At 38.3% G+C, this 20470-nt stretch overlaps 1 long non-coding RNA gene across 1 annotated transcript in view; it reads left to right on the top strand.

Annotated features, from left to right (window-relative positions):
• Positions 1-17758: 17758 nt before the first annotated feature.
• LOC128855266 (uncharacterized) overlaps positions 17759-20470 on the top strand; it is a 158689-nt gene continuing 155977 nt past the window's right edge. Inside the window, exon 1 of the long non-coding RNA XR_008453705.1 lies at positions 17759-17818. This is a non-coding gene — a long non-coding RNA (uncharacterized LOC128855266). The remainder of the gene's footprint in view (positions 17819-20470) is intronic.

Raw genomic sequence — 20470 nt, 5'->3', positions numbered from 1 at the left:
TGTTAGTTCATTGCAGTCACCGGTCGTACTCGTCTAGCTCGTCTAACGGTAGGCCCAGAAAACGTGCTATTTCAACAGGTTGGGTCTATAGGGAGAGCGATGTTTAGGTGAGTATGTTTGATAGGGCATGTTAATAGGCGCTTACTGTCATTCGGTGTGACTTCATATCCTAGATATATATTGAGTATAACTGGGTCGCTTCTAATACAAAATCCAGAACACAAAAGTCCCGCGGGTCTCGCGAGGCAGCTGAAGTTCTTAGTCTGCATTAGGTGGTGGTTGGATTCCGATAACGGCATTCGGGGGTCGGAAGTTTAGAGAGGTGGTAAGGTTCTCCCGATAAATGTCGTTTAACGTTTGTCTGTATACTGTCTGGTGCAGTAATTGTAGCTGTAGCAGCTTGTTTTACGTTACTAAGGGTGTTTTTTTTAGAGGTTAGGTTTTCAAGTTGGCACTACTTTTTTCGTAGATGGTCTTTTTGACAGCTGTCACTTGATTTATGCTCAGTTTGGTTTGCCATTTCATAATCAATAGACTTACACCTGAACAACGTTTGCAAATCGTGCAAATTTGGGCCCAAAACGAGATGGCCACCGATCCCGATTTTCACAAGAAAATTTTGTTCAGCGATGAAGCTCACTTTTGGTTGAATGGGTATGTCAATAAGCAAAATTGTCGCATTTGGAGTGAACATAATCCACAAGCCATTGCTGAGACGCCGTTACATCCTCAAAAAGTCACTGTTTGGTGTGCTCTATGGGCAGAGGGAATCATTGGTCCATATTTCTTTAAAAATGAAGCCGGCCATAATGTTACAGTCAATGGAGAGCGCTATAGAGCCATGATTAATGACTTTTTCATGCCTTAATTGGACGATGTTGATGTAGACGACCTTTGGTTCCAACAAGACGGCGCTACATGCCATACAGCCAACGCAACAACCGATTTATTGAAGGAAACTTTTGGTGAGCGCATTATCTCGCGCCGTGGACCTGTGGCGTGGCCTCCAAGATCGTGCGATATAACACCGCTGGACTATTTCTTGTGGGGCTATGTGAAGTCGCTTGTCTACGCAGATAAGCCCGATACGATTAACGTCTTGGAAGAGAATATTCGGCGCGTTATTGCTGACATACGGCCCCAATTGCTGCAAAAAGTGGTCGAAAATTGGGCCTCTCGGCAGGAATTTATTCGAGCCAGCCGCGGCGGCCACTTGCCCGAAATCATTTTTAAAACATAATGGCAAACCCTTATCTTTATAATAAAGCTAAATTCTTGGCCATAAAATTAAATTATATACGTTTTATTTCATCTTGAAAACCTAACCTCTAAAAAGAACACCCTTTAGAATGACTCGGGTTTTTCCCGATCAAAGGCTGCCGCTCCAGTAAAGTAGTCCTATCTAGTGCACCGTAAAACCCATGTTTTTTCGCCTGCTTGCTATCCGCTCGTGTTGAAGTTGTTCGGGTGTAGCGCGCCACTGATCTTAAGAGACAAGAGACGCGAATCCCTTACAGCGTTACTGGGTATTTTATGGTCTTCTAAAGCCAATGAAGTGCTTTAAATAAGAGTTTTGTTATGAGTGGCGACGTTTTCAGTTTGACTTTCTAGGACCGGACTCAAACAGTTCACACTGTGAGGAAGCACTAGGGATTTGTGTGGATTTATATTTCTTCTGGATAGAGTGGTTTTTGTTATGCTTGGAGTAACGGGCTGAAAATTGGTAGCGCATATAATAGAAGTTTTAAAATCTAACTACCGAAAATGAGAGAGTTTCATGGAGGACATTAAAGAATATCGTTAACTTGCACCGCTGTCGTGAGAATCAGGGATTTCATACGGACTACTGTATTTTTTTAGAGATGTTTGAAACGAAAGGTCTAACTATGCGAATAAGGCAATACGATCATTTCAGGATGCGATCATTTACTTAGATTATATTCCATAGATAATTCCCATGCCAAAACTCTTGAAAAATCCTTCGGGTGGACAATGTGATTTTGTATTGAAATTACAAACACCTTGACCTTTTTGGGGCACTTTTTATAATTTTGGTGACTTATGTTCCCCAGCGGCCGCCGTACCCGAATGGGTTGGCGCGTGATTACCATTCGGAATTCACAGAGACAACGGAGCTTCGTATCTCGGTGAAACATCAAAATTAAGAAAACATTTTTCTAATAGCGGTCGCCCCCGGCAAGCAATGGCAAACCTCCGAGTGTATTTCTGCCATGAAAAAGCTCCTCATCAAAATATTTGCCGTTCGGAGGCGGCTTAAGACTGTAGGTCCCTCCATTTGTGGAACAACATCAAGACGCACACCACAAATAGGAGGAGGAGCTTAGCCAAACAGCCAAAAAGGGTGTACGCGCCAATTGGTTCATTCGTACGAGTATATATGTCCTCCGTGTGAATCGCACTCAATGGTGACCATATTTCAAGCAAAGGGTTTATTCTCAATGCAAAATGATTTTATATTAGCTCTAGCTTCCACCCACCTTGGCCGCTATCTGGAATCAATGAAAATTCGCATACACTAAACCTGTGCTGTTGTAATATAGAAAAGCTTCTTAGACCAACAGCCATGATATAATTTCCCAACGCATTTACGTGGAACAACAAAAGCAACAGCTCTTCTTGAGCAAAATAAACATTCCATAACACAACTGTTGGCTAGGAGATGATTGGGGTGCATAATTAAATCAGATTACATTTAAAAATTCCATTTATATTTACCGCTTGTCGCGACACGTAAATCATGATTAAAACGCTTAAGGCGAGACGATTCCGGCAATGACGCCGTTGTGCTGACTATTACTTTGTCTATGAAACATAGCGATTGTGTAGCGACTTAGAATGGGTGATTGAGGTGCCGAGCTTGAGGGTAGAAAACAGCTGAAAAAAGCAAGCTAGCGCTCGTTAGCAGGCTAAAAGGGAGTTGTGGGCAGTAATGCAGAGGAAAAGGAAATGAAAAATTCGCAAGGCGGACAGTTGTAAAACCCCGCCAGCTAGCAGGCTGTGTTGCCCTCTGATATATAGTCGTTTGCACATTGGCTACCTCTTTTGGACGAACGAAATGCCCGAAAGCATAATGGAATGGAAAAACGAAAAGTGTAGAAGAGGTAGGCTGAGAGCGGGAGGCAAAGGTGAGCGTATTGGCGCTCGTTTGTGAACACTTTTTCCTAATTTTACTGCTTCCGCTTGCGTGTGTGCATGTATGAGGCGAGCTTAAAAGTGCAACGTTTTTTCCCCCGTTTTTTATTTTGTTGGTATTGTTATTGTTTTGTGGTTGCGCTTTTGCAAAATGCGATTCAATTTCAGAGATAGACGAAAAACCAAAGCAGGAAATGGCAGGGAATGCAGTAAGGGAGGATTAAAACTGAAAGTCGACGCTTTTAAAGTGACAACTCATATCCTTTATAGCGACCACAAAAGCCAAATAGCAGAGGTGAAAGAGAAGCAAAAGAAACTTCGGCCACAATAAGCACAACAAAAAATAAACAGCATGCGTGACAATGACAAAATTGCTTCCAACAACAACAACGAGGACCACAGTGAAGGAGAGTAGGAAGGAAGAGTAAAATAAAAAAAATTTAGCTGATTCGGAGAAAAATTACGAAAATTGTTGAAATAAATAAAATGCAACGCAATACATAGTACGGCAATGAAAGTAGTGACTACAATAGCAACAAAGGAGACAAATCAGTAACAGCACTTCGTATAAAAAAGGAATATAACAAAAACAAGATAGCTAACAATTGTGTGAATTGTGACGGCTTGCTGGAGAAGCAGATATCGCTGTAAACATACATATGTAGGAAAGCAACGAAACAGAAGCGATGCACAGTGTGACTGAAGTGCCAGAAGTTGAATAATGTAGTAAATAGTAGAGCGATTCCATGTCAAGTCGTCTAGATATTTTGAGCGTTGTCGTAAGTTTTAAAAAAATTGGTTCATTCGTACGCTTAGGTGTAATAAAAAGTAAAGTGAAAATAATTTTATAATATAGTTCTCAGATAATTTTGAAATGTTGCTTTTAAGTGATGATGTTTTTTAAAGTGAAATATTTTCGGCCACTTTAAAGATTTTTATTATAAATTTTTTTTTAAATATTTTGAGATAAAACTTACTTTTTAAACACGGTTTTTTTTTTGAAAATAATAATTTTTTATTTAATTTTTATTTTTTTTTTATTATTGAGAAATCTCCTCCTAAAATATTTTACAAATTTTGTTTTTTATTATATTGGTTTCTTACTATTTTTGTTTTTATTAATATAACAACTGAGACAATGCAACGTAGTCCCTACAAGGTTTATAATTTCAGATGTTGTAAAATTTGGTATATGCAGAGCTTTTTAAAATCAAATATATTCGGTGTCTTTTAACATATTTGTAATATATATTGTATATTTTTTAATTTTTTAGCACTAAATATATTTTTAAGCAACAATTTTTTGTAATAAAATTTCTTTTTGAATGATTTTTTATGAAAAATCTCGCCCTAAGCTGTTTAACTATTTTTTTTTTATTAACAACTGGGACATTGCAACTTAATCCCTGGAAGGTTTGTAATTTTCACAATTTCAGATGTTCCTTTAACCCTCCGTTGTACACCACTTTTTAAACCTTCGGTTGTACACCTGGGGTCTAGGTAGAACCCTATACTTTACATGCATTTTTATGTGAATATATGGCAAATGCGCGATCATTTATAAGCATCGCTGGTATATATTTAAAATTTCTTACCTTTCTCATTGGTTTTGGCATGCATTGAGCTACCTACAGAAGAAAAAATATTGGCTGAGAATATTTCGGTTTGTAAAGAAACACCTTTTTTGTTCGTTTTTTTTTTATTCTTTATTTTGACTTATTCCGAAGAAAGTTGAAGAAACAAAATGCGATAGCAATAAAATTTATGATAAAATATGAAATGATCTTTATTATGGGTTCGGGGAAAGGCAAGCAAAGCATGTATATGAGACATTTGAGTGCTGTTGACATACTGGATTCATGCATGCAGTACAATAAAAAATAGTTTTTCGACGAACTTTATCGCCCCCTTGTAAACAAAGACGACAACCTCTTTTCGCTGCGAGTGTACCGGCACCGGTTGGTTGATTAACTACATTATTCACAGGGATATTTATTTTTTTGTTGAAAAATTATTCCACAGTCAAACGAGTAGTAAATTGGGAAATAATGCTTTGATTATTCTTACGATTTTCGATGTTTGCAACGATAAAGTCGCCTAGCATCACATTTTCTAAGCCCATCGACTTCCTTGCAAATACAAAACGCTGCCAATGCCATGACATCCAACATGTTGCAAAAGAAAGCAAAGGTCCATCGACTTCTTGGTCATTTTGATGTGAAATGTGTGAACATTTGATCCATACAATCGACGCCAGCTTTATGTGCACTATAATATAAAATAGCTATAATATAAAAAAATTCTGGTTCTGTCGAGGACAGAAAAAGAAATGGGAGACCAAAAACTGGACGTTCTGTGGAGAATATTGTTGCTGTCGCACAAAGTGTTGCTGAACAACTTTTAGCATCGATTTCTCTGCGTCATCGTTTCTCAACCGACTCAATTTTTTCTTCATCTTCGCAACTCCTACAGAAGTCCCTGTGAGGTACACCCATTCTACTGACTATAGTGGCGGTAGTGCAATGACCGGTCAGAACACTTGTGAGGACGCTGGTCATTCGTCTGTTGAATCCAATCAGAAATTTTATCCTTTTAAGATTCAGTTTCAGTTAGAGCAGACCTTGTCAGAGACCACCTTCCGTTGGTTTTCGCGACTACGCTTAAGTTAATCGCAGTGTACACTTGGTTTAAGGGAATGTATATGTCCTCTACCACCCGCTGAAGGTCAAGCCCAGAGTCTTTCCTTGCATACTCATCTGCTCTTTCATTTCCCTCAACTTCAGGATCGCCGGGATCCCAACAAAGTGTAGTGTTGTGTTGTTGAATAAACGAGAGGGATCTCCTGAGTTCTTAAACATATCTTGAGTTTATATGCGCTGAGGTCTGTGCCTTGATCGCTGGTTGACTATCAACAAAATTGGTAATGTTTGCCGGTGGTCGCTTCTCGACTTAAAGTGTAGTGAAATAAAAAGAGAAAACAAGTTGTAAGTTTTTTTTTTTTTTTTATTAATAACAAAAATCACTTCAGAAAACGCTTTACCCAAATATTGTGCATAGAGTACATTGAAAATGATTTCATATTTCTTAGTTCACCCCCTATACACCCAATAACCGATTTCAAGAAGAATTGGAGGTACTTTTTCAAATACTAGAATCACTTAACATGGAATCGCTCAGTATGAAATGAGCTTAAATTCCTAGACTCTCGAGCACACTTTCGAGAATATTTTCGCAGAAATGTTTATGACCGGAGTCCTTTCTTAAATGAAGATCGGGGGCTATGGTGCATTTTGGTAGGATTTATCGATTTCAATGGACATTCTCAGAATTTGGGGGTTCCTCTATGGTTAGTTTACGATGGTTGCCGCTCTACATAAGGATGTAAAGAGGCCCCACTTAGGCCTGGAGGCCAATTGTGATACTACGAATTTGGGCTCAAGTTCCCCTTTTAATTCCCAATGCGGTGAAATTACTTCGTCTCTTCTATAAACGATAAAATACAAAATAAATAATAATAATAAATAAAATAATAAGACAATAATAAATAATTAAAACACTGTGGTTAGCTGCCGATTCCAGGTTTGTTAGACGTCCAAAGAGTAAGAATATCGATAGCGATACCGCGTTCTGTATGGTAAGAGCTGTATAGTGCCAGAAAGGGTTTTTCTAAACACAGCAAACTTTTCTTGGTAATAAGGAAAGATCAATGGTAATAAATGGAATGCAATATTGAAAGATTATATAAAAAAAATCTCGAACAATTTTTATTATTTTTGATTATTCGCCATTTGTATCGATTTAAATAAAGCGAAATCGAACATAATCGATATTGACTTTATAAAAATGAGAAGCTACTAGGTCAATAAAACAAATAGATTGTAATACAAAAAAATTTTGAAAATTTCACTGGCGTCGCATTGACTTTTTCACAAAATTTATCCACTAAAAAAATTAATACAAATTAAAATTAAACATTTTTGTTTATGAGTTTGGACGCCGGTAACTCGAAAAATCCTCTTTCGATTTTCGCAGAGGATATATCGGTGCGAAGAGGCAGAATATAACTTTCGACTGTCATGAAAGTTTTGTTTTATTCGTTTTTCTGGAGCGATATTGTAACTGCAAAATGACCTAAAACACATTTTCATCTTTATTTTAAAAGGGTTTCTTTGAGAAAAGAAATGAAACATGCAAATGTTCAGCAACGCCAAATTATTATAAAAAACATATTTTTTACGATGTACTTTTTTTCACGTAAATTAGTGTAATTAATGTTTGTAGAAGCAGCTGGCGATACTTTGAGACACTGTGCAGCTCCGTAAGGCGATCGTCGATGCAATAGATAGCGACGCTCAGTGCTGGCATGCAGGCAACAATGGTGCGCCAGGCAAAGGACAAGCGAAAATGCGAAAAATTTATCCAATTTGGCAAAAATTTGGGTCAGCAGCGGCGGCAAGAAGAAGTAAAGCGTGACAGAACAAGGAACAAACGATGAGAGAGAGGGATAGAATGAGAGAGAGAGATGGAAAGGGAGAGAGAGAGAGAGGGAGAGATATAGAAATACTGCTAGCCAAGGAAAGAGAACAAGCGAATGATTGAGCTTTTGAGCTCAAAATGCATAGTCAGCAATAATTTTTTAGCAATAAGCGCAGTGGCGACGCAGTGACGGAGCTATGCGACATCCAATTGCACCGATATAAAAAAAAAGCCACAACGCTAAGATAATAATGAAAACAACAAATAAGTTTTGTAAAAAAATACACATGCGGAGTGTCAGAAGGTGAGCTCTGAATTACGTGTAGCCGCTGTGGGATTCGAGGCAGAGTCGCCATACTACGCCAACGCTGCCAACCGCAAACTGTTTGCTTTGCACAGCCAACACATGAACGCTGAGAACAAAGCTGGCAATAAATAAAAACGAATGCGGTGTTGCAAGTGTGAATGCAGCACGAGGCCAACAATTTGCGGAGTTTGGTGCAAAAAAGAAAAACAAAAAAAAAAACACAATAATAATAGTGACAACGTGCGGGGAGTGACGCGAAGTAAGCGAAACTGTAACTCGTTTTGTTATGCAACAAAAGGGCAATAAATATCTTTAATAAGTGAGCGAGCGAGCGAGTGAATTGCGTTTGGCGAAAACGCTAGCAACTCTGCGATGTCTAAAGTGCACTTACGGCAACTGACTCTCCGCACACACGTCAACTCCCGCCCCTCGCTATTCGCGCTTTCCGCCAACTTTATGGCTTCGTGGTGGTGGCTGCTGCTGCTTGTGGCACGTTGCAAAATTTACGGCAGATTACAAGCTTCGAGCTGTGCATGTGGTGCAACCTTGCCACGAAATATGCGCAAATAAATTTGGCTGCCAGCGAAAAAAAAAATTAAAAATAATAATAACAAATCGGAAAGAAATGAAGCAAAAACTTTGCACCTTGCCACGCAATATTTGCAGTACTCATACATACATACTCGCGACGTGTAGCAAACTTCACCGCCTTGGGATGCTTGCAATATTGCGCATACCACAAACACCACTTGACTTATTCAAAGTTGCCACATTAGCATACAAATACCCAAACAAATCAAGCATAAATATGAGTAAGACGCTTGCGAGCTATCTTTCGTGCGGCGTTCGCCTTATGCTTCGTCTTCTTCTTCTTCTTGCTCTTACTTTGTCTTTGTTGCCGATTTTTTGTTGCTGCGCAGCCACTGTTTTCTGCTACATTTCGTTTTATTTGCCGTCCAAGCTGTTTCAAAGCATTTACGCTGCTCTTACAACAATTTGTGGCATGCTACTGTGGTCCCATGCCATGCATGCACTTTCCACTGCACTAACTCGTTGCGCACTCTATTTATCATTGCACCAGCCACCCTCATGCGTGCATACATAAACACACACTTACACATGTACACAGTATATAGCAATACATCAAATTTGAGGTCGATGTGGTTTTGTTTGGCTGCTTGCCACATGGGGCGTTTATGCTTGATTGCTTGCGCCAAAAAATGAAATAAAAAAATGAGTGCCGATTGCAACTTGCGACTTCACTAAATTTATAAACACATACTTACATGCATACATACTTACATATGCGCAAGCATGCATGTGCAGCACCATTTTGTTGCAATATCTTTCGCTGCGTCATGCAGCACGTAACTAACGAACGTCGCTGCAAAGAGGGTTCTTCGTTTGAAATACAGTGCAGGTGTTGCAATAGTGAAAGTGGCTTGTGACAGTTGATTGTTGCTACTTGTGCTGGTTTCCGGCGATGGAGTAAGCGATAAAATGGCTACAGCAATGGCAGTACACTTGCACTTGCCACTGCAACAGCAACATAGCGTTGATTGCCATCACATTGCATCATCTCTAATGAAATCCACCGATATGACAGCTCGTTGCTGACGCACTTACAGCTGATAATATTATCGTTGTATGTGCTATTGTTGTAGTTGCATTACTTAGTGGCATTTTATCGCCACTGCAACGTTGTCGCATGTGCGTGCAATATTATAAACGACGGTGCAACTGCAAATGGTGGGATGGGCTGACATGCGGCAAGGTGCGCTGTGGTATGGTTTGGTGAGGTGAGCACATAAAGTTAGTTGAATCGTTCAACTTTTGCAAGGGTTGGCTTGTTGTAACTTGCAACATATGGAACTACCCGACATGAAGAAGAGAATTCCTAAAGTGGCAAGTGCGACGTGCAAGAAAGTGGAATCAAGTGAATTTTATAAAGTTAAATTGGATTGAATTTATGTAGTTTGGACTTGTGGCATGTGTGGCATACTCATGGCATATCTTCAGACTGACAGATGCCATGAGGCGTACTTAATTTGCGCTGATTTTTTGAGTTAAAGCGAGTAAAATGTCTGAAGTGGGGTATCACTTTAAGTAACAAGATAAGAAGAAGGAAACTGAGTACTGAAATAGAGCAACTAAATTCAGGTGAAAGCTCAATTGGAAGGGAGGTTTTACCATATATTTATGTATGTAGTAGTATGGTTACATAGAAAATTAATCACACCGTTGTAAAATCTTTAATTTCGCAATGCCTGTGTATATATTCGTTGTTGGATCTAAAATGGAATATGCATCTTTCGTCTGGAGACTTTATCATGCCTGTCACATACAGCTTGTCAAGAAACTGTCAAGCTGCCTATAGACCCACGCCGGGATCGTGCGTTGTGGGATCGCTACAGGGAGCTAAAAAACGATGAGAGACGTATTATCAGAAGGAAGAAACGAAAGGCCGAAACACATGAGTGAGAGGAGCTTGAGATGCGGGACAATAGGAAAAACGCCAAAAAATTCTACCAGAGAGTTCGGCGGCTTGAAAAGGTTTCAAGTCCGGGGCATTTTCCTATAAGTACAAAGATGGTGATCTGGAACACTTCTCGAACCTGTTAAATACCCTAATCGATGACAATGGGTCTGCCGCTACTCGACTATGGCGAGGCGAAAAAAGCAATATCGCGGCTAATGAACAACAAAGTCGCGAGAGTCGCTGGAAGCCGGTTGAGCTATTTAAACATGACGGCGTAGAGCCGGTAAGGTGCATGTATCACCTCCAATCTATAAAAAGGGAGACTCTGCAATCAGTTCAATTACCGCAGGTTAGTATAGGATTAGTCTTCTAAATATCCCGTACTAGGTTCTAGCGAGCGTATTGTGTGAAAGATTGAAGCCCCCATCAATCAACTGATTGAACGTTATCAGTGTTGATTTAGACCTGGAAAATCGACAACCGAGCCGATATTCACAATACGTCAAGTCGTGCAAAAGACCCATGAAAGGAAAATCAAAACACACCATATTTTTGTCCATTTTAGAGCTGCATTCGACAGTACGAAAAAGAGTTGCCTCTATACCGCGATGTCTGAATTATATCTAGGAACCAGCATTAACACCGATAACAATGTCAGACTTGAAATCCAACGTAGAATCTCTTTTGCCAACAAGTGCTACTTTGGACTAAATAGTCAATTGAATAATTAAGTTCTCCCTTGACGAACAAAACTAAAACTCTAGTCTCTCATCATGCCTGTACTAATGTATGGTGCAGAAGCTTGAACGATGACAATATCCAATGAAGCGCCACTTGGAGTGTACGCGAGAAAGATTCAGTGGAAGATTTCTGGACTTTTGAACGTTGGCGACGGGGAGTATTGCCGGCGATGGAACGATGAGCTGCATGAGCTTTACGACGGCATATACATAGCGCAGCAAATAAAGATCCAGCAGCTTCGTTGTCAAGGCCATGCCGTCCGAATGGATACAAACGCTTCGGCTCTGGAAAGCGAAAATTGGAAAGTTTAAGTGGAGACGGACTTGGCTTCACTTGGTGTGAGAAAGAAACGACTGGCGCGCTTTGTTAAACTCGGCCGAAATCAGGTAAGATGTTATCGCGCCAATCAAGAAGAAGAACTATTTATAACATAGTAAGTCGGTAAATGAGAATGGGCTAGAGCCAAAATTTTGCAAGTGAAAGACAACAGGAAATATTTTACCGTGCCAAACGTATTTTGTTGAGAAAAGTAACACAAGTAGTAACCGTCAGATTTTGACAATAAATCCTGAAATTGAGGTCAAAGTTTCTCATGAAACATTCCGTCAAATTTTGTAAGACACAATTGCTCGGCAGCCTCTCGTCCTCTCGCTTTTAATTTAGATTGTTTGTCTCTCTTCCTTTCTCAACCACCGGTAATGATACCACATGGTTTGCGTCACATCTGCTTGCAGCTTCTTTTGTTTATACGACAACGTGGTTTTCTTGGTCATAACAATAGTTCTTTCCGCCCCGTAGAATATTAATGATTATTTAAAATGGGATCTTAACTTCTTGGATCTTGCATCTAGGGTCCATCCATTGTACTTACACGCACATCTAAATCGCAGAAAGCTTGTCTTTCATCTTGGATTTACGTTTTCCGTGTAGATTTAATTGTCTGACTGTAGCACCAGAAATACACTTCCTTGTATACCCTAGTAATGAAGTCGTTAAGCACGATTTTTATGCCATGGCGGGAGCAGTGTTCATAGATACATTTTGGGCGCTCATAGAAACGATAATTGGTTGAATTGTCCTTCACGTTCATTGGGGTTGCGATCAGTTAGCGAGATGTTGCATAATCTCACTGTGATGCTCATTATGGCGAAATGAAAGTACTTGGTGTGAAAGGCTCTGCCCCATGGCAGCTGTAGTAGGTGACTCAAGTATGTTCAACTTGTCAATGGATTTTTTGCTTTGAACCATGCAGCACATCTCTTAAATGGCGTTAGTATCAACACTTCCTTTAACGAGGGTGTCAGCTCGCCGGACAGAACCATCTTCTCTATGAAAATTACAGGTGCATGCACTTAAATCATAGTTCGTAAAACATTTGCTGTAGTGATCATCAAAAAGTGGGCAAAAGCTGGCGTCTCATTCAAGGCTTTTTTTACTTTTTATTGGTGTTTTACGTGGCGAGTCTCTTGCCCAGCGCACAACGCTTGTACAATTACATAATTTTAAACTCAGAAATTGTATCAAGTCGTAGCAAACAACCTGAATATGTTGGCATTTACATGACGAGTAAAAGATGCTCCTTATTTCTTTGCAGTACTTAAAAGAACCGTAAATTGTTAAATTTGTGGCATAAAACTGTGATTGCCAACCCCGCAACCTCAAAGTAAGGATCATAATAAATCCCCAAGGTACTAAGTGTGCGCCATATAATTATTTCTCCTATTTCCTATTCCATTTTCACCTCCCCTTCCACACGGTTTTTGACAGTGTGGCGGAAAATTTTGCAATTACAATAAAATGCATCATTAAAATGTTACTGTTTGCCACACGCGTAAGCGAAAGATATTTAGTAAGGAAACTTGAAAGTAAGGGAACGCTAAGACGCTAAAGTGAAAGCAGAAAAAATTGACGAGTGCCAAAGGAATGGAACATAAATTCGCACCTCCTAATCAGCAGAGCGAGACCGAACAGCTAGCCGAAGGGACTACTGAACAACTGACAAAGTAAACGAGCAATTCAATTAAAATGTGGCAGTCACGAGTCTGTGCAAAAAAATTTACACTCACAAGTACCCGTCACAGAGAAAGCATGTACGTACAGACATACAAATATTTGCTAGCATCTTACGCTTGTACTGTAGAAAGAAGGTGCGACAGGTGAGAAATACACCCACCATACATACACACTCACTGAGGCAAACAAGTTAGAGCATTGTGTGCAGGTTTGTGTTGCATGTAAATTTTCGTGACGCTTGAAAGTCAATTGCTGTGTTGCCATCATTGCCGCCACATTTGCCGCTTTTACAGTTCGTCAATTTTTATAGCTAAAGCGCGCATAAATGCGCCATAAACAGGTGAGCAGCAGGACCAGAGAAAGTGACAAGAACAAAACATTTGTAGCGTATTTCAATTGCCACGCCCATGAGCACACACAGCATAAATGTAATTTTATTTTCATTTCAATTCGGTTGCTTTCTGCGAATGCTTTTGCGTTGACCGCAGTAGAAAATCTGTTGCTTATATTTTTATACTTTTTCTAAATTTGTATCGTTTTTTCTTTATTTTATTTTTCGAAATACTTATTTTTAAATAATTTCATAGCACATGGTGTGAGGAATTGCATTTTCTTATTAACAAGTTAAGTACTTTTTAGGGCTCGCGCGCGAATTCGGTTCATTCTCGCCGCTCTTCAGCCCCGCAGAGCGGTAAATAAGTCACAAATTCGTTTTTCACTTTATACTGTTTTATGAACTTGGCATAAAATAATAATCCGAGCGGATCGTCGCCACGAACTCATTTGCATGCAACTGTCTGCAAAAAAAAGGTCAGAAAGTGTGTGAGAAACGGAAGTTGAAAATAAATGGAAAAGATTTTGTAATGGAATTTTTCTGCGTCGCCTGGAGGGAAAAATATTTTCGCTTCTAAAATTTTAGTTAAACAAGTTAAGAATTCAGATTTGAGCGCAATTCAATTTTTTATACCCAATGCGCATTATACTCTTAAAGGAAGAGCGTACTCCGGTGGTCAATGAGTCGTATTATCCAGGAGGTGATTTCTGCAGTTCTACTACAATATTTTGGTGAATCCAATAAGATTCAGCTGTGTCTAAGATCAAACTATGCAATTTTTGCGAATTTGTCGGAAAAGAATAAAAGCTTAAACAGGATGGTCAAAAAAATTAGCAGAACTGAATTTTCTTTGATATATTAATGGTTTATCCGAAAGATCAATCATTTCTATTGTTTAAGTAATGACGATGCCTCGCCTGGCTTTGCGGTAGCGCAGCTTAGTAATCTGGTTTTTCAATACCTTGGTGACGGTTTCCGCCCTTATCTTATAAATAACTTACTGAGTAACCACCTTAAGAGCCTAAATCGTTAATGAATTTCTGCATGATATCGATACTTCATGACACTTTACAAAAAAAGTCTAAGTACGTCCAATAGCAGCTTCGCGGTGGACAATTTATATCGCTGAGACAGCTGGTAGCACGATTTCCGATTTTGACGCAAAAAGAAATGATTTTGCGATGAACTATGTAACATGGCACGCCATCCTCCTGAAATGAAGTATATATTTTTGCTTGGGGGACTCAAATAGTCGTTTGCCCCTGTAGCGCACATCGTTGACCCAAATGGTGTTTTTAAAGAAAAATTGGCCCATAAAAAAATATACATAATTTTTACTCGTTAACATAGCCACCGATATACAAATGAACTTCGTCAGAAAATATGATTTGGACTTATTTTCAATAAATGCACCGTTTGGCCTACACAACATTTTCGTTTGGTCTCCACAAGATTGAAGTGATACATTTCGTTCCGTCGAGCTACGATGCTGACTTTTTGCCAACATTTTTTGGGGATTTTTCTTCGATATAAAAATATGTCGAGCATTCTTTATACGAAGGAAGTGTAGATGTGGTTCGAAAAGTGCGTCGTAAGGAAAATATATGGTCCGGTTAAAACAGTAGACGCCACTTACCGCATTCGCTACAGCAATGAAACTGAAGAAATTTATCAAATCAGATCTCAAGCATATGAACGTACGCAACCGGCGAGGTGAAGCCGTGAATGGAATATAGTGGGGAAAAATTGGTGATGAAGCTATGATCCAGCAGGGATTGTGAAGCTAAGAAGATGCAGAAGAAGTGTACAAGGCCGTCTGTAAAAAACAAAAACAAAGAATCAACGCGGTTTTTGAACTACTACAAATGATGTCACTATATTAGCCCTAAATTCAAGTGCCTACAAAACATTTTTTCCAAAAATTCTGATTAAAAGTTGTGAAGTTTTGATACAATTTTCTTCAATTTTTTTTTTTTTAGTTTGCACATAGTTTGAAAATTGGATTTCGATGGTTTTTGTAAAAAACAAAAATCGTTAAAAATCAATCAAGCCCCTTGAAATTGGCTTTTGTTGGTCCATCGGCTACCAAACTGCATACTTTTTCTAGAAATTCTGATTAAATTTTGTAAAATTTTCTCAATTTTTTTTTTAATTTGCACAGAGTTTATAAATTGTATTTACATGGTTTAAAAAATAAAGTTAAAAAAAAAAAATTGTTAAAAATCAATCTGACTTTTGAGTCACTTGAAATCAGCATTTTATTGGACCAGCATTGGCTTCAAAAGATTATACCTGGAAATTTTCTAGAAATTCTGATGGAAAATTTTACGAAAATGTTATTCAAGTTTTTTAATTTGCACAGAATTAGATAGCTTTGTAAAAAAAATGTTAAAAATCAACGCGAATCACGAATTTATTAGACCAAAATTCAATTGGCTTCAAAAGTGTATACCCGAAATTTTTCTAGAAATTCTGATTAAAAAATGTGAAAATTTTATTGAAATGTTTTAATTTACACAGAGTTTGAAACTTGGATTTATGTAGTTTAAAAAATAATATGACAAAAATGCCTTGAAATTGGCATTTTATTAGACAAAAATTCAGTTGGTCAACTGCATAGCCGAAATTTTTTTAAAACTTCTGATAAAAAAATGTGAAATTGACGAACACTTTATGGATTTTTTTTTAATTTTTGCAAGGCTTGAAAAGTTGACTTTTATGGTTTTGTAAAACAAAATTGTTAGAAGTCAACGGAATTTTTGAGTCTGTTGAAATTGACAAGTTTCAATTGACATCAAAATTTCACGAAATTTAATCACAATATTGTTGATTTTTTTTTTTTTAATTCTCAAGCTCTGTGAAGTAGGAGTCTCATTTATATTTTCATTAAAAATCGCACATAGATTGGCAAAATTTGTCCATAAATTCCTTATGTTATTCAATGAAGTGTAAATAACCCTATGAATTTCATAATTGGGTATAAGAATTTGTAGCTCAGCATAGAAGTGGTGGAGAGGTGATTTATTTTTCACTTTCACCTTCCTCCACGTTTTTTGCTTTACTTCTTTTACTAAGAAAATGAATTATTTAGGACACTCTAAAGCAGTGAAAATCCTTTTTTGTGAACTCCAAACAAGAAATCTTAACCCCTTTTCTCGCCTCGCTTTACTCATCTATTGAGATTTCACTTTTTCATTTATACTCATCTGACACTTTGGCTCTTTATACCAGGATCCTATGTACGAACACACTCTCAATACGTTGCAAAGTGTACTCGGTAACCACACAGCCTACTCTCAGGGAATTCACTAGGCGTATTTTCACATTTTCAGGTGAAGAGGTTGCTTCAGGATATGAATCTTAAATTTTGGCTTAATTTTTTTACGCTTCTCTTTTACCGTCCGTTTGCTGGCTATTTCGTACTTGTTTTTGATAGCTGCTGGAATATGAATGCATTAAGATATCTCAGTTGTTGAGTAGAAGGATGCTGAAGTGGGAAAAGATGTTGAAGCAGATCTGTGGGGAGTTGGGATTTTTCGAAGCTATTGCCGCTGCATGCAAATTCATTCTCATTATTGCGCTAAATTTAACTTGAGCTGGCGCATTGCTTTATTATGCGATTGCTTCTAGGAGCATTCCGCTCACGCTTCTCATCCTTTATCCCTTCTTACTTATTCACCACCACTTCAATGGCAATTTGAGTTGTGCATTGAATTTGAATTTGATTTTGTGATATTCCCTTCATAAATTCCAATGCGCCAAACTGTTAAGCGTTGAATAGTGTGTGCGGGTAAGCGAGTGATAGAGTACGAAACAAAAACAAAAAACAGAAAAAAATTAAGAAAAATTCTACGTTTTTAGCAAATTTTCTTTTGCTTCCTTATGTTGATTTTGCAATTGTGTTTTACTGACTGCAATTGTTGTGTTTTTTTGTGGATTCATAAATACGCGCGAATGGCATTGGCGTGAAGATATTTTGGGAAGGAAATGGATGACTTTGAATTCTTACTGAAAATCTCGGTCCTTCAAATGGAATTTATTTATGAGCAGGGAAGCCACAGAGTGAGTAAGTTACAGAGGCAGAGTGAGAAGTTGGAAGGGTGGTTGATTATGCTCAGAGGAATAAAGCTCAGGGAAGTGGTTCCTTTAATGGAAATTTGCATTTTTAGTATTTCATTAAATATTCCAATGAAATATTTTCTATCGTTAGAAAGGAGAAGCAGAAAAAAGTAATCATATATTTACTTTTAATTGCAGAAAGATTGCGTGCTGGAAAATATGGCATAAAGGTTCGTTGCGTTTGTAAATCGTTTTGGTAAGTAAGAATTTCACTTTACTAAATTTTCTTTTGCTGGATACAGCAGAAAAATAAAGCAAAACACAATTAAATGGTAAGGAAGTGCTAAATTCAGTCCGAACCGACTTTATTTATTTATTTATTTACTATTGCTAAAAGTTATAAAAAGATTTAGCTCCCAATGCTTTCGGCTAATATATCCGCCCACATTTAAATATTTAATTTTTGGTGTCAATTGAACTCATAGCCATTGATAGTTATAGCTTGGAACTTAAAAGGGACAATGGAAATTTAGTTTTGACATATAAAAAGTGGACGTGACTTCTATATAATATTTACGTCGAATCTATTATAAAGAGTGGTTAAGGTTTTAAGGGCCGATGTTGATTTTGAATAAAGTAAATTTTTTTAGGAAATTATTGTCATTTCTCTTTATTATGACAATATTGGTATGGCTCAATTACGTATGGAACAAAATATTGGCCAAATGACCGACGCGCCCCGGCGGCACACCTCCATCCGATGGTCCAAATTTTCGAAGACGTTGAGGCGTAATTGAGGTTCTATGACATTAATGTGCCGAATTATCTCATCCTTTAGCTCTTGAATTGTTGCTGGCTTATCGACGTACACCTTTTCTTTCAAATAACCCCAAAGAAAGAAGTCCAACGGTGTCAAATCACATGATCTTGGCGGCCAATTGACATCGCCGCGACGTAAGATTATTCGGTCATCAAATTTTCGCGCAAAAGAGCCATTGTTTTGTTAGCTGTGTGACAAGTGGCAGCGTCCTGTTTATACCACATATCGTCCACATCCATATCTTTCAATTCGGGCCATAAAAAGTTCGTTATTATCTCACGATAGCGAACACTATTCACAATAATTGCCTGACCGGCCTCATTTTGGAAAAATACGGCCCAATGATGCCGCCGGCCTATAAACCGCATCAAACAGTCACTCTTTGTGCGTGCATTGTGAAAACGGCACTCACTCTTGGATTATCATTCGCTCAAATGCGGCAATTCTGCTTATTGACGAATCCACTGTGGTGAAAATGTGCCTCATCACTGAAGATGATTTTCTTTGAAATGCATTTTGATTTGAGCGCCCGTTTTCATAATAAGCCTGAAAAACGCGTTGCTCGATTGTGTATCTTTCCATGATTCAAATTGAGTTAGTCTGAAATTGAAAAATGTCAAATAAAATTCAGAAAAGATCTTGACGTTTAGGTGTGGTTCATATTCAACATCGCCCTTGAAACCACTCTTTATAATGGAGTGGATATCTAGCACTGCGACCTGAAACTGGCCTCAAAAAGTTTCAATAATTTGTAGTTTTTGTCTAAGCACTTGAAGTATTAAATTGCTCTGCTAAAACATGTTTAATCAGGTCTTTGTGCCGCGTAGGCATTAGGGCTGAGCACATCTTCAACGGTTTCAGTTTCCTCGCTACAATATCTGCATGTTTCATTGGAGAACTTTCCTCGATTAGTGATGATGGTAACTGAATCAAGAATGGCGTTATAGAATTACTGTGACGATTCTAAAATTGTGCTAATTTCATTCATGCAGTATTAAATCGGTTAAGATTAATGCTACCCGTCATTGATATTGAAGGACAGTCCATTTTTTTTTTGAAATTAGCTTTATTCATCAACTTAATTTTCATAAAGAACATCGTAGTTATTTTGGACGCCGCTCTAACTTTTCAATACCACTTTTGTAGAATGATTTACCTTTAGGTTCAAAATAGGTCTCAGTTTCAGCGGTACCCTCCTCAAGCAACGAGCAAAATTTCTTACCGCCGAGCATTTTTTAGGTCTACACACAGCCAGTAGTTGCTGGAAGCCAAATTTGTCCAAAAAGATGGATGTGGAAATTCAATTCTTGTAGTTTTGCTATTGCTTCGATTGGCTTGTGACGCGGTGCGTTATCTTGAAAGAGAGCAAGCGCGGCACCCACTTTGAACAGAACTTTCTCATAGCCAAATTGTCATGCAATATAAAGGCTGCTAACTCACACAACTTCACTTATCGTTCATTCAAAATGACTTTGTGCACTTTTTTGATGTTCCGGCGTCACTATTGTCAAACTAAATACATAATTTTTTTCAATGTTCATTGATATTTCATCACGGGAAGCCTACGTCTCAACAACGTTTACAAATCGTACAATGGGATTACGACAATCGACGTTATGTGAAGTGTTCATTGCGCGCTCAAGCCAACTTTTGGAGGACATAACCGTCCTACAGAACGCCCTATTCAGCAAACCAACAGAAAAATTGAGGATAATTTTATATGATTGAATGATACCATGCTGAGCCCGACCTGACCCGGATTTGCCGAAGACCCGCATTAATCGATTCGATGCCAATCTTAACAACTTGGCCTATCTTGTGGTACTACTTGGGCGATTTTACGCAAAAATTTTGGGTTGAAAGCATATAAAATACAGCTAATCTAAGATTTGAAGTCGGCCGATCTTCCAAAGTGTCATAATTTCCGTCGCTAGTAGTCGCTGTTGAAAAACTTGCCGAAAATTTATCTTTTGGGACCCGATGAGATGAGTCCATTTGTGGGGTAATGACTACTTCAATAAGCCAACTCGTCATATTTGGGCTGAAGATCAACCCGAAGCAATTCAAGAACAGCCATTAGATCAATTA

This window comes from Anastrepha ludens, chromosome 2 (assembly GCF_028408465.1).
Source record: "Anastrepha ludens isolate Willacy chromosome 2, idAnaLude1.1, whole genome shotgun sequence".
In the NCBI taxonomy this organism is placed as follows: Eukaryota; Metazoa; Arthropoda; class Insecta; order Diptera; family Tephritidae; genus Anastrepha; species Anastrepha ludens.
Note: the sequence above shows the minus strand (reverse complement) of the source record. Positions and strands in the feature narration are given on the sequence as shown.